The following is a 15,122-nucleotide window of genomic DNA, read 5'->3' as shown; positions in this document are numbered from 1 at the left end:
CTACAGCCCTTACCCTACAGCGTCGAGACACTCCCCTCTGTCCTTATCCTTAGGCTGATGAAGGGCTTTACAAAGGGGCATTTATTGGGTACATACTGCATATTTAGCATGAGTTGGAAGGAAGAAGAAAGCCCAGGCCAAGCTGCACCCCACCATGACCCGAGGAGCTTAGGAATACAGGATCTAATCAGATTAATACCTGCCAATATGAGCTGGGCAAGTCATGCCCACTCACTGGGCTTCAATGTCCCTTTCTGTTGAACAAAAGAGTGGGATTACCACTTCTTTGCTTGGAAATACCAATGGCAGTTGAAGAGAAGTGTATGCCTCGTCTCTTTAAAAAGTGTTAACATATGGGTGCCAGGGTGGCTCAGTCGGTTAGGTTATGCGTCCAACTTCAGCTCAGGTCATGATCTCAGGGTTTGTGAGTTCGATCCTCCCAGCGGACTCTGTGCTGACAGCTCAGAGCCTGGAGCCTGCGTCAGATTCTGTGTCTCCTTTCTCTCTCTGCCTGTTCCCTGCTCTCTCTCTCTCTCTCTCCCTCAAAAAATAAACATTAAAAAATGTTAGCATAAAGTTAGAGTTTTAACTCATAAGATTGATACTCATGTATTACAAGTGAAAATATTTAACAGTTAATTATTCATTAAATATATAATTATAATAATAATAATAATAATTATTATTATTATTATATAATAGTCCAGATGCACAAACATTATTTTCTTTCCTTAACAGCAGAATACGGACTACATTCTATGAATTACCATTTTAATTTTTCCCTCAGTTTTCAAACATACGCAAGTAGAGTCAACAATGACCCACAGCATATGCCAGAAATATTTCCCTTAGTTGCAAGACCTGGCATTTAAACTGGAAGATCCTCACTATGGGTGACCCTGAGCTTCACAGACTTGATTGTTTCCATGTAGTCTTTTGATGTGTATGACAAAGAACTAGCATCTAGACTCTAGGACATATAAAAGATGTCTACAACTCAGTAAGAAAAAGACAAACAATACACTAGAAAATGGACAGTGGACATTCAGGTAATTTACAGTAGAAGACCCCTGAAATGACCAATATATATAATATATGAAAATATAACCCAATCTCTTTAGTTGTCATTGAAACGCAAAATTAAAACAATAATTAGATACCATTTCACATCTACTAGATGTGGTATTTTATGTTTTTATCACTGGAGCTTAGTAGAGGGTGGGTGTATTTGTCAAATCTTTTAGTTAGCCTTTGTGGTCATTATGGATTATGATTTCTGAGGCATTTTAAATAGTCTCTCCATAATTAAAGAGATGCAAATTAAGGCAATGAGATCCCATTTTTCATTATTAGTTTGGCAAGTCAATCTAATGTCAATGCCAAGTCTCATAATAACAACATATTTTCCCTGTTTCTTTCTGTCTCTGTCTCTAATCTCTATCATCTGTATCTATCTATAGTTCTTTTAAACTATTTGATAGTAGTTGAAGAGGTGATACCTTTTCAACTCAATACTTCAATATGAATTTTCTAAGAACGAGGACATTTTCTTCCATTCCTACCAGCAGAGTATGAATGTTCCAATTTATCCACATCTTCACCAGCACTCATTGTTATTTGACTTTTTAAAAAAATGTTCTTAATGTTTATTTTTGAGAGAGAGAGAGAGAGAGAGAGAGAGAGAGAGAGAGAGAGAGAATGAATGGAGGAGGGACAGAGAGGGGACACAGAATCCGAATCTGAGCTGTCAGCACAAAGCCTGATGCGGGGCTCGAACTTAAAAGCGGTGAGATCATGACCTGAGCCAAAGTCAGACGCTTATCTGACTGAGCCACCCATGTGCCCCCCATCTTTATTTATGAAAGTAGCTTAATTGAGATATAATTTACATACCATAAAACTCACCTGTCTTAGTTGTATAATGCAATGGTAGTTAGTATATTTTATAGACTTGTGTAAAAATCACCACAGTCTATTTTTAGGACATTTCAATCACCCCCAAAAGAAGCCTTGTGCTTGTTAGCAGTCACTCCCCATCTGCCCCTGACAGTCCTAGACAATGTCATTGATCTCTTCATGTCTCTGTAGATTAGCTCATTCTGGACATTTTGTATAAATGAAATCATACAATATGTCATCTTTTGTGTCTTGTTTCTTTCACTGAGCATAAGTTTTAAAATTGTGATAAAAAACATGTAACAAAGTTTACCATCTTTAAAAAAATTTTGTTTTAAGTTTTAAGTAATCTCTACACCCAGAGTGGGGCTTGAACTCACAACCCCAAGATCAACAGTCTCACTGAGCCGGCCAGGTGCCCCAATAAAGTTTACCATCTTAACCATTAAAAAAAAATTTTAACGTTTATTTATTTTTGAAAGAGAGAGAGAGACAGAACACTAGAGGGGAAGGGCAGAGAGAGAGAGGGGGGGAGACACAGAATCAGAAGGAGGCTTCAGGCTCTGAGCTGTCAGCACAGAACCTGACGCGAGGCTCGAACTCGCGAGCCATGAGATCACGACCCGAGCTGAAGTCAAATGCTCAACTCACTGAACCACCCAGGTGCCCCAGCCATCTTAACCTTTTTTTTTTAATTTTTTTTCAACGTTTTTATTTATTTTTGGGACAGAGAGAGACAGAGCATGAACGGGGGAGGGGCAGAGAGAGAGGGAGACACAGAATCTGAAACAGGCTCCAGGCTCCGAGCCATCAGCCCAGAGCCTGACGCGGGGCTCGAACTCACGGACCCCGAGATCGTGACCTGGCTGAAGTCGGACGCCTAACCGACTGCGCCACCCAGGCGCCCCCATCTTAACCATTTTTAAGTGTACAGTTTAGTAACATTAAATATATTCACAGTGTTGTGCAATCAACACCACCATCCATCTCCAGAACATTTTTATCTTCCCAAACTTAAACTCTGTACCCTGTATTTGTAACTCTGTATTCTATTAAACACCAGCTCCCCATTTCCCCCTCCTCCAGCCCCTGGCAACCACCATTCTACTTTCTGTTCCTATACATTTGACTACTCTAAGTACTTCATATAAATGAAATCATACAGATTTGCCTTTCTGTGACTGGCTTATTTCACTTAGCATAATGTTCTCAAGGTTCATGCATGGTTAGAGCATGTATCAGAATTTCCTTCTTTTTAAAGACTGAATAATATTCCTTTGTATGTATATGTCACATTTTGTTTACCCATTTATCCATCAACAAACACTTGAGTTGCTTCCACTTTTGGGCTATTGGGAATAATGCTGCTATGAACATGGGTCTATAAATATCTTTTTGAGTCCCTACTTTCAATTCTTTTGGGTACATATCCAAAATGGAATTCCTGGATCCTATGGTAATTCTATTTTTTGCTTTCTGAGGAACCACCATATTGTTTTCCACAGGGGCTGTATCATTTTACACTCCTACATTCGATTCATAGGGGTTCCAACAGGGGTATCTTTGCCAACATTTCTTATCTTTTGTTATTAATTTTTTTTTATAGTAGCCATTCTAATGGGTGTGAGGTGGTATCTCACTGTGGTTTTGACTGATATTTCCCTAATGGTTAATGATGTTTAGCATCTTTTCATGTGGTTATTGTCCCTATTTATATATATATTATTTGGAGAGATGTCTATTCAAGTCCTTTGCTTATTTTATTTTGTTTTTTATTATTATTTTTAAATGTTTATTTATTTTTGAGACAGAGAGAGAGTGAGAATGAGCAGAGGAGGGGCAGAGAGAGAGGGAGACACAGAATCTGAAGCAGACTCCAGGCTCTGAGCTGTCAGCACAGAGCCTGACGCAAGGCCCAAACCCACAGACTGCAAGATCAGGATCTGAGCTGAAATTGGACGCTTAACTGACTGGGCTACCCAGGTGCCCCTGTTTTTTTTTTTTTAAGTTTATTTATTTAATTGGGGGGAGGGGGATAGAGAGAGAGAGAGAGAGAGAGAGAGGGAGAGAGAAGAATCTTAAGCAGGTTCCACACTGTCAACACAGAGCCCTATGCGGGGCTGGAACCCATGAACCGTGAGATGGTGACCTGAGCTGAAATCAAGAGTCAGATGCTTAACTAAGCCACCCACGCACCTTCCATTGCTCATTTTAAAATGGGGTTGTTTGTTTTTTGTTGTTGAGTTGTAGAAGTTCTTTATATATTCTGGACATTAGCCTCTTATCAGGTATATAATTTGTAAGTATTCTTACCCTATTCTGTGGGTTGCCTTTTCACTCATTTGATAGTGTCCTTTGATGAGCAGAAGTTTTTAATTTTGGCATAGCCAACTTATTTTTACTTTTGTTGCCTGTGCTTTTGGTATCTTATCCAAGAAACCATTACCAAACCCAAAATGTCATGAAGCTTTCCCCTATGTTTTCTTCTAAGAGTTTTATAGTTTCAGGCCTTACATTTAGATGTTTGATCTATTTTGAGTTAATTTTTGTATATGGTGTGAGGTAAGATTCCAACTTCATTCTTTTGCATGCAGATACCCAGTTTGCCCAGCACCATTTGTTGAAAAGAATTCTCATTGTTTATTTTAATGTTCTAATTATTCTAGATTTGGCCAGTGGGAGTCTTCTCCAACTGGTTCCTGTGTCCTTATGACATATCTCCATCATTTTCTGAGCACATCTTTCCTTTATATCACATCAGGATGTTTCAGGTCCAGCTCGTACATTCCCTGTCGTGACTCTGGGGTTAGCCATTTCCTCCAAGAAGACTTGTTTCCTTTTAGTGGAAAATGGCATTTAGGAAACCAAGAACTGGGCACTAGAAGTGCTCATTGCTTCTATAGTGTTGCTGATTCAAGGCCTTCTCAGAGGACAGAGTTAGGACATAAATATAGATGCATAAATATAGATGCATATATACATATGTATGTAAGTCCACCCACACATCCATATTTCTACTTATATATTAAATTCTATGAGTTCCTACTGACATCTACAATACCAATCCAACACCAGAGTGTTCATCCTAGCCTTTCGTTTTCTGTATTTGTAACTCCCTTATCCAGTACTGAGAAACTGGATTCTCTTTATCCACGAGAATTTACTTATCTCAATCCTAAGATACACATTCAGTACTTTCAGATGCACTAACTGATACTACTGTGGAAGGCACGTCTACCAACTAGAGGTCAATATTTGTCACAGTCCTTTTGTCTTCAGTCTGATGGATACCATATTCAAAAGTTACTTGGGTTAGTTCTTTTTCCTGCTCTCCTTCAGTGTGGCTGTGTTTGAAATACAGTTAAGGTTAATTTGTTTCTGTTTGTATTCCATATTAGGATTTTCCTGATCCTTGTTAATTTTCTTTATTTTTTAAGTATGTAAAACATTAACATGGTTTCAAAAGTCAGAACTATACCAACAAGTATGCTCAGAGAAGTATCACTTTTCCATTCTATTCTTTCTAGCCTGCTCCCACCCAGCCCCTCCAAGCAACCAACTTTAATAGTTGCTGATTTCCAGGAGCCTGGGTGGCTCAGTTGGTCAAGGGTCTGACTTCAGCTCAGGTCATGATCTCATGGTTTGTGAGTTCAAGCCCAGCGTCGGGCTCTGTGCTGACAGCTCAGAGCCTGGAGCCTGCTTCACATTCTGTGTCTCCCTCTCTCTCTCTCTCTTCCCCTCCCCCACTCACTCTCTGCCTTCTCTCTCTCTCTCTCTCAAAAATAAATAAACAGTAAAAAAAATTTAAAACATGGCTGCTGGTTTGTCCCTAATATGCTTCTCTTTGTAAAGATATGCAAATATACATGTTTTACTTAAACCCTCTTATTTCTTACATGAAGGGTTGCATACTGTAGATACTTTTCTCTCAAAAAATTTTTTTTAAATTTATGGGGTGCCTGGGTGGGTCATTAAGTTGAGCACCCAACTCCTTTTTTTTTTGACATTTTTAATTTATTTTTGAGTGACAGAGTGTGAGTGACATAATCCTATATATCCATATAATCTGTATATGTCTGTTTATTTATTTTTTTTTAGATTCCGCATATAGGTGAAATCCTATGGTATTTGTCTTTTCCTGTGGGACTTATTTCACTTAGCATAATACCCTCTAGGTCCAGATACTTTTGTGCGCTTTCCTTTTTTCACTTAACATATGTCCTTGGAATCACTTCTCGTCAGTTCATAGCACTGATCTTTCTACAGCTGTGTAAGACTCCATTGAGTGAACGTACCACAGTTTATTCAACCATTGCCTATGTGCAGGAACTGATATTGTTGCCAATATTTTGCAATTATCAACCATGCTTCAGCAAATGACTTTGCACCTATGTATTTTCACACTGTGGGAGGTGTATCTTCAAAGCAAGCTGCTGGAAGAGGGATTGCCAGGGCAAAAGAGAAACACGTATGCATTTTTGTTAGATGCCAAATTCCCCTCCGTTGGGGTTGTGAAAAGGACATTTTAAAAAGCACAGAGAAGAGGTCACCTGGGTGGCTCAATCAGTTAAGCATCCGACTTCGGCTCAGGTCATGATCTCACGGTTCATGATTTCGAGTCCCACATTGGGCTCTGTGCTGACAGCGTGGAGCTTGGAGCCTGCTTCGGATTCTATGTCTCCCTCCCTTTCTGCCCCTCCTCTGCTTGCACTCTGTCTCTCTCAAAAATAAATAAACATTTAACAAAATTTAGGGACGCCTGGGTGGCTCAGTCGGTTGAGCGTCCGACTTTGGCTCAGGTCATGATCTCACGATTGGTGGATTCGAGCCCCGCGTCGGACTCCGAGCTGACAGCTCAGAGCCTGGAACCTGCTTCGGATTCTGTGTCTTCCCCTCTCTCTGTGCTCCTCCCCCACTCGTGCTCTGTCTGTCTCTCAAAAATAAACATTCAAAAAAATTGTTTTAATTTAAGAAAAATAATAAAAAGCACAGAGAAGAAAAGCCCAACAGTCTTTTTTTGCCGCCGTTCAATGGTCCATGTTGTTTTTAAGATTGAAGGATTTAATTTTACAAAGTCACTTTTCCAGAGTGATTTAATTTCACCAGCACTGTTGAAGCCTCTGTGGGTGGCTAAGCTCTTCCCCACACAACCTGGGGCTGTCCTAGGAGCCTCCCATTTCATGGAGGCAGCCACTGAGGCCACGTGTGATGACCCACGTGAAGGACCATCTATGGATAGGTATCTGTTATTCAAAGCCTATCTGAGCTGTGGTGATTTTAGAGATTAAGCATTTGTTTCTTTGTGAGATCCCAGAAAATCCGATCAAAATCTGATCAAAGCTCTCTCCTTAGGAACACCCTGAGAAGGAGAAAAGCAACCCCACATCCATGAGCTGGCCTCACGCTCGCAGCCAGACCCTGGGGTCCTACTGTTGAACATGATCAGTTTCATAGAGCATCCACCTCAGACAAGGCCACTCTACAACTGCAATCGATCAAGACAAAAACAAGACCACTCCATAATCACGTGTGAACACCGACAGAACATGGACATGGTCCAAGCCACAAAAATGACCAAATAGTCCCCTAACCTGGCTAATATGCTGCTTCTTTACCAGTTTCAACTTTAACCTCACCCTAGTCTTCCTTATTTCTAGATAAAATGTATTAAGATACCCAATCTTAGAATCAGCCTTCTTCCAAGCCAGAGCACAGCCCTGCTTCCTTAAACCTGCCACCAAATTACCTAAAACCGGCCCAATCCTAGAAGAAGTCCTCTCTAACAGCTGAGGCTGAGACATGCCACGGTTTCCCACAGTGTTCTCTCTCTCGTTGCAACAAGCAATGGACCCAACTTGTTGAACCACAGGTGTATTCCTGGGGGGTCTTTAGCTGGAGGGCTTCGACAGCACTTAATGGAGTTTGCTGCAAGTTCGAGGTCTCTTTGGAACCTCTAGTCCACAGACTCCTAATTAAGTGGCCTTGAGCCTAGAGCATCAGTAATGCCATTAAACAGATGGAGAAACTGAGGCCTAGACAGATAGTGACTTCCTCAAAGTCCCACCATGAGCTGGTAGCTGGGTAAAAACTGGAAACCATGGCGGCTGACCCCGAGCTGAGGTATGACCAGCAGACACAGGACCTATCCCCAAGCCCGTTCTGGCCCAGCCAAGTTCCAACATGTGGTCCTCCTTGCATCGGTCACAGAACTTTCTTCAGGACACACACATGCTCTTCTCTGAAGGACGGCTTCTTTTCCTCTTTGCCTTGCTTTCTCTCTATAGAAGGGAATCATAAGATTCCAGGTTGAGGTGAGGGTTAAGGGAAGCCCCACACCTGGGTTACCCTCAAGGAGGTTTAGGCAGTGAGGTCTCAGCCTGAAGAGGCTCCATCTTCCCCAGTGCAGCTGTTCCATATCCCAGAGTCTGGTTCCTCACAGAACCTGTCATGGGGAGCACACCTCATTCCCATCTCTGTTTCTCTTTGCACACCTTCACACCTTTGCCCATGCCGTGCTCTCCGCCAGGGATGCCTCTGCTTCTCACCCTTGAGCTCTGGCAGTTTCCCTTCAAGATCCACCTTGCTATTGCCTCTGAGGTGGGGGAAAGCCCTTCCTACCCCCTGCCTCGGTGACTCCCACACCCTGACAGATCCCGTCTTCATAAGCCTTATTGCACAGGAGACAGGTACTAGGCAGGGCCTGCACCTCTGTCCTGTCTGGGAGCCCAGCGCCTGCACTGGGCCAGGCTGGGCTTCCAGGCAATGTCCAGCAAGTGTTGACTACGGGACTCTATCAAGTAGCCAAATAGCGTAAGTGAGGGAGGGGTGGGTGCTGCTGGCCTCTGCCTGCCTGGGGAGCACTTTGGATGGGGCCACCAAATCCATCTCTGGTTTTGGGGTGGGGAGCACTGGGGCTCTTCCTCACCCTGCAGCCTTATTGCCATCAGCTCCCTGCCTCACCCCACCTGCAAGCTGCTGCCCCCTCCCTTCCAGAGCCAGCTGAGGCCTCTCCACAGGTCCCAGCAACCAAGGGGCTCCTGGGACACTGTCCCCCGCCCCAGGTCCCTCTGGTGACCCAAGATCTGACTTCCCCAATCTCACGTCAAGCTTTTACAGCTGTAGGCCTCTTCTGACCGGGCCTGACGCCTGGTGGGCTGCAGCATGGGGTTTTGTTCAGCCACTGAGCCCTGTTCCCTGCCAGGTATGTCATCCCTAGGGCACATGCTCGACGGTTCTCTTGGCTCTTACTTCCTGTGAAAGACAACACCATCAAACAGAGCCAATGGCACCCAGTGCTCCTGACAAGAGGCCTAGGATGGGTTTTTTAAATTTTATTTTTAATTTTTTAAAATTGTGTTTATTTACCTTTGAAAGAGAGAGAGCGTAGGAGAGGGGCTGAGAGAAAGGGAGACAGAGGACCTGAAGCAGACACTACACTGTCAGCAGTGAGCTTGATGTGGGGCTCAAACTTATGAACTGTGAGATCATGGCCACACGATGACTGACTGAGCCACCCAGGTACCTCTAGGATGGTTATTTAAAAAAAATTTTTTTTAATGTTTATTTATTTTTGAGAGACACAGAGAGACAGAGTGGGAGCAAGGGAGGAGCAGAGAGAGGAGAAGACACAGAATCAGAAGCAGGTTCCAGGCTCCGAGCTGTCAGCATGGAGCCCGACACGGGGATCGAACCCACGGACTGTGAGATCATGACTTGAGCCGAAGTCAGATGCTCAACCGACTGAGCCACCCAGGCGCCCCTAGGATGGTTTTTTGTTTTTGTTTTTTGTTTTTAGATAAAAATTCACCTACAGGAAAAAACAGAAGCTGCTTCCCTCAAGGAAATTCCTAGAGCCCCAGCTAGAAGAACCTTCTGGTTAGAGATGATCAGCAGCATGGCTGCCCCGGCCACGACCTTCAGACTCTCTTCTCTTCCCTCGGCAATGTGGCCATGCATCCTGCAAGCCCCTCCTCCCCCAGCCTTGCAGAGCCAGGTACATTGGGATGCACATGCTTAATGCCCCAGTCCCTGGCACATGAACCCAGAGCTTGAAACATGGGCCAGAGTCCTTGACTGCATCTGCATACCAACCAGCCATCTGTGCATCTATGCGTCCATCCATCTCAGAGACTGTTCCCATAAAGGCATCCTTCCTGAGGTTTGAAGTCTTTTGTTTCTTTGAATTGTGGGCCAGCAGGCATGTCTCCTTGAGGCCTGGAGCAAGAGCGGGCTGGCCACTTCCAGGTGTTTGGCCAAACTCTGTGTGCCACCCCTGGATTCCCAGGGCCAGGAATTAAAAGTCCCTGCTCAGCTTTCCAATGTCAACTTCTGCCTCAGCCCTCCATCCACCCTATGCTTCAACCACACTCATCTCTCTTACAACTCCCAGAATTCCCCCATGCTGTTCCCACCTCTGGGAATGCCCTTCCTCCTCCTCTCTCTTGGCAAGCACCAACAGATCTGTCAACGTTCGGCTAAAGTGTCATTGTCACAGTGAAATGCTCCTTGGGGTTTCCACGGCATTGATCACAGAATCATGCAGTGGGATATGCCTGAGGATGTCTCTCCAGCTACATTGGGAGGCTTAAAAGGCAAGGGGTCGACACAACTCATCTTTGTGCTCCTGATGCACAGTGTAGGATGGATCCACAGCAGTCAGTAGTTATTATGTGGGTGGTTGGTTAAGTAGGTGTGTGGGTGGGTGGGTAGACGAATGGGTAGGTGCGTCACTGATGGGTGGATGAATGGGTGCAAGGCTAGGTGAGTGGTTGGGTGAAGGGTGAGTGGGTGGATGGATGGAAGAGTAGACAATGATTATTTGCATGTTCTTACCTGTCTCATCTGCTTCCTGAAACCTCTCCTCTGACCCTGCCATCCAGAACATACCTATAATCATCCAGAATGAACTTTCTCCCTCCTTAGAAAGATCCTTCCTCAGTGTTAGAAATTGATGCTTGATGAATACACACCTATCTAACAGCTTTGGAACAGAGCTGAAATGACAGGCTGGCCTACAGATCCCTCAGAGGAAGGGAACATAAGAGACTAGAAGTCTGACATGCCTGGGAGAGCCATCTGTCTTGCATGGAGACCTAAGATGGGAAAGAGGTTTCTCTTTCCTCCTGGGCCATCTCATGCTGCTTGGTCCACTGAGTCCTTGGAAGTCCTCCTGGAGATCTCCCCTGCCCTTTTGCCACACTGCCCTAAATCCCACCACTAGACTGAACCCTTTCCTGTGGTTTAGACAGCCTCTGCCACAAACATGTTTAACCTCCTCTGGAAGACGTTGACATTTTAGTATAAACTACCCTTTAATCTGTCACGGGAGGCAGAATTTCTGGTGGCTGAGAGAGATGAGGTGACTTTACTGCATAAAACTGAAGATCTCTTAATGGCAGGCAGAGAGGGACTAAGGCTGCCAGTGATTGCATTGAAGGTTTCGGTGGTGGCCTACCGCAGTAGGTAGATATTCTTCTTGTTAACTCAGCACCCCTTTGCTCTTCCATTAAACCCTCCACTTTCTTTCGACAACACACCTCACCCCACCCTAGTGCATGTGTTTTTTTTTTAAGTTTATTTACTTATTTTTGGGAGAAAGAGAGAGGTAATGAATGAGCAGGGTAGGGGGGGAGAGAGAGAGAGAGACAGAGAGAAAATCCCAAGCAGGTTCTATGCTATCAGCATGGAGCCTGACATGAGACTCGATCTCAAGAACTGTGAGATCATGACCTGAGTCAAAATCAAGAGTTGGACGCTTAATTGAGCCAACCCAGGTGCCCCTCCAGTGCATGTGGTCTTTAATGGGACTAATTCCCCCTGGCACTGCCCTGCGCAAAGCTCCAGGAATAGACTCATGACTAGCCTGGTCCATCAAAGCAATCTGTCATTCTGAGTGCAGGCTCAGGAAGGGGCAGGCAACCCAAGCCGGGCTACATGACCTAAAGCTGGGACTTCAAGGAACAAGGTCTCTCTGGTTCTCAGGGCTCCTAGCTGTTCAGGTGGAGGCAAGGTGGCCATACATGAGGAGAGCCCACTGAGGACGAAGCTATCAAAATAAAAATAGAGCCCACTACCAGTGAGAGATAGGGTATGTGTCCCATGCCCACTCTGCCCAGGTCTCTTTGGTTACTTGAGTAAGTTCCTTTGCCTTCCTTCAGCTGATTTGGCTTTTTTTTTTAAAAGATGAATTGTGTCGACTCCCTGCCTTTTAAGCCTCCCAGTGTAGCTGGAGAGACATCCTCAGGCATATCCCACTGCATGATTCTGCGATCAATGCCGTGGAAACCCCAAGGAGCATTTCACTGTGACAATGACACTTTAGCCGAACGTTGACAGATCTGTTGGTGTTTGCCAAGAGAGAGGAGGAGGAAGGGCATTCCCAGAGGTGGGAACAGCATGGGGGAATTCTGGGAGTTGTAAGAGAGATGAGTGTGGTTGAAGCATAGGGTGGATGGAGCCTAATTCAGGGCTCAAACTCATGAACTGTGAGATTATGACCTGAGCCAAGATCAAGAGTTGGATGCTTAAGTGACTGAGCCACCCAGGCGCCCCATGATTTAACTTGTGTTTCTGACACAACACAGAGATCCCTGAAGAATGCATTCACCTTGGACCAGCTCAGGCTACTAAGTCCATCCCCAGGCCTCTGTAAGTTCCCCAGGCAGGCCTCAGGAGTGACATGAACCAAAATTTCCTCCTTACAAGCCAAGAAACGTGGGCACCTGGGCTCTCAGTCAACTCTTGAGCCAACTCAGCCTGCTGGGCAACTTCTTGTGGGGGGTGTGGGAGTGCCTCTCCCTTTGTTGTCTGCTGTGCTTTGTCACCGAAAGCAAGGCCTGGCCTGGGAGAGCCTCAGCTTCTAGCTGTTGTGCTCTTGGAGACCGTCTGTTTCTCCCTGAACGGTGGCTGCAAAGGTCCTCAGCAATTTCCAGCTCCACATACCCATTGTATAGATGGAGAAACCAAGGCCCTAAGAGCTGACTTGCCTCAAGCACCCCACAGTTACCGGGCAGGGAGTCATCTTTCCTTGTACTTTTCCCCCTTTATCCTCTGGGGCCCAGGATCTCCTGGGTGGAGGCATGGGGTTGCCAGAGAGAGCAAGTCAGGCGTGTCCTTGCTGGCCAGGGCTCTGACTCACTGATCCACCACCCAGGGAGCACTTACTGGGCGTCTTGGCTAAGGATAGAGGAGCTAAGTCTTGCTAGGTGCCAGGACCTGGAAGGCGAGCATCCTTTTAATTTAAAAAAAAAAAAAAAAAAAAAACCTTCAAAAAAAAGTTTATTATTTATTTTTGAGAGAAAGAGACAGAGCTTGAGTGGGGGAGAGGCAGAGACAGTGGGAGACACAGAATCCAAAGCAGGATCCAGGCTCTGAGCTGTCAGCACAGAACCCGATGCAGGGCTCAAACCCATAAACCATGAGATCGTGACCTGAGCCAAAGTCGGACGCTTAACCGACTGAGCCACCCAGGTGCCCCCTTTCAATTTTTTTAAAAGTGTATTTATTTGAGAGAGAGAGTGAGAAAGCAAGAGGTGGGGAGGGGCAAAGAGAGAGGGAGACAGAGAATCCCAAGCAGGCTCCACACTGTCAGCACAGAGCCCAACTTGGAGCTTGATCCCATGAACTTTGAGATCATGATCTGAGCCAAATTCAAGAGTTGGATGCATAACAGACGAGCCACCCAAGTGCCCCACAGCATCCTTTACACAATGTCTACCACTGGAAATTCTGCAAAGCAAACAGACCTACTACCTGACAGCTGATATTTATTGAGCGCTTACTCTGCACTGGACTATTTTTGTTTGTTTGTTTGTTTGTTTTTTAATTTTTTTTTAATGTTTATTCATTTTTGACAGAGAGAGAGACAGAGCACGAGCAGGGGAGGGGCAGAGGGAGAGGGAGACACAGAATCCAAAGCAGGCTCCAGGCTCCGAGTTGCCAGCACAGAGCCCGATGCGGGGCTCAAACTCACATACTGCAAGGTCATGACCTGAGCCAAAGTTGGCCGCTCAACCGAGTGAGCCACCCAGGCGCCCCTGCACCGGACTATTTGAAGAGCTTCACATCCACTATCTCGCTTAATCTTCTCCATGCCAGAAGGCAGGAGCCACAATTACCTGCATTTTATTGATAAGCCACTGGCCTGGAGGGCCCCGGGGGTAGGGGGCTGGTTGGGTCTCAGATCTGCATCAGGGCACAACACAGAGGGTGGGAACCAACAGGGGGAGTCCTCACCCCAGAGTGTCATTCTGCATATTCAGAGTAGGGGATGTGTTACGATCCCCATTCCACACCCAGGGAACAGGGCAGAGCTCAGAATAGCCTGGATTCAGCTCCGTCTCCCAGCCCCATCCCCTGAGGGTCACTTCAGGCAAGTTCCTCCCCTCCCCCACTCTGTGACCTCATCTGCGCTATGAGCTGATCGTATTAAAGGATAATTTCACAAATGATAATGTCATGACTCGTACAAATATAAAGTGAACCCATGCCAAAGATTTTCGTTAGGTCTTTTACGAAGGAGAGGACTGGTGAGGACTTAAAATCAACTCAAAGGACATTCTGCCCAGTAGACATAGATAGGCTCCTGGGGCTACTGAAATGAATTTGCCAATAGATGCACTAGAATCTATTATTCTATTTGGAATCATCTTTTTTTTCTTTTTCTTTTTTTTAACGTTTATTTATTTTTGAGACAGAGAGAGAGAGCATGAACGGGGGAGGGTCAGAGAGAGAGGGAGACACAGAATCTGAAGCAGGCTCCAGGCTCTGAGCCATCAGCACAGAGCCCCAACGCAGAGCTTGAACTCACAGACCATGAGATCATGACCTGAGCTGAAGTCGGAGGCTCAACCAACTGAGCCACCCAGGCGACTCTCATCTTTTTTTCTTCAGGGCAGAAGTCAGTCCTAATTGGACAGGACAAAATCCATTTGTGTGTTTATGAGCAGAAATCATCTGCCCTGCACGTGTTAACTCCCATCTTTGTAGAGTTTCAAAAGGGCCTGGCCAGAGTCAAGGTTGATGCCCCCTATAGATCAGATAGGCCATGGAGGTCCGCTAGATGACGCTGGCGTTCCACTGAAAGCGCACCTGGGGCTAGTTCTGTGCCCGTAAAAGCCTTTCGCAGTTTTTCCTGACGCCGTGGGGGGCTGGCCTAGACAATGGCTGAGGCTTTTTCCAGCTCAGAGGCCTATCCAGGGGCTAACTAAGGCGTTTCCAGCCCTGGG

This window comes from Herpailurus yagouaroundi, unplaced genomic scaffold (genome assembly GCF_014898765.1).
Source record: "Herpailurus yagouaroundi ecotype Mexico unplaced genomic scaffold, PumYag 67793, whole genome shotgun sequence".
Taxonomy (NCBI): Eukaryota; Metazoa; Chordata; class Mammalia; order Carnivora; family Felidae; genus Herpailurus; species Herpailurus yagouaroundi.
This window is presented reverse-complemented; position numbering follows the sequence as displayed.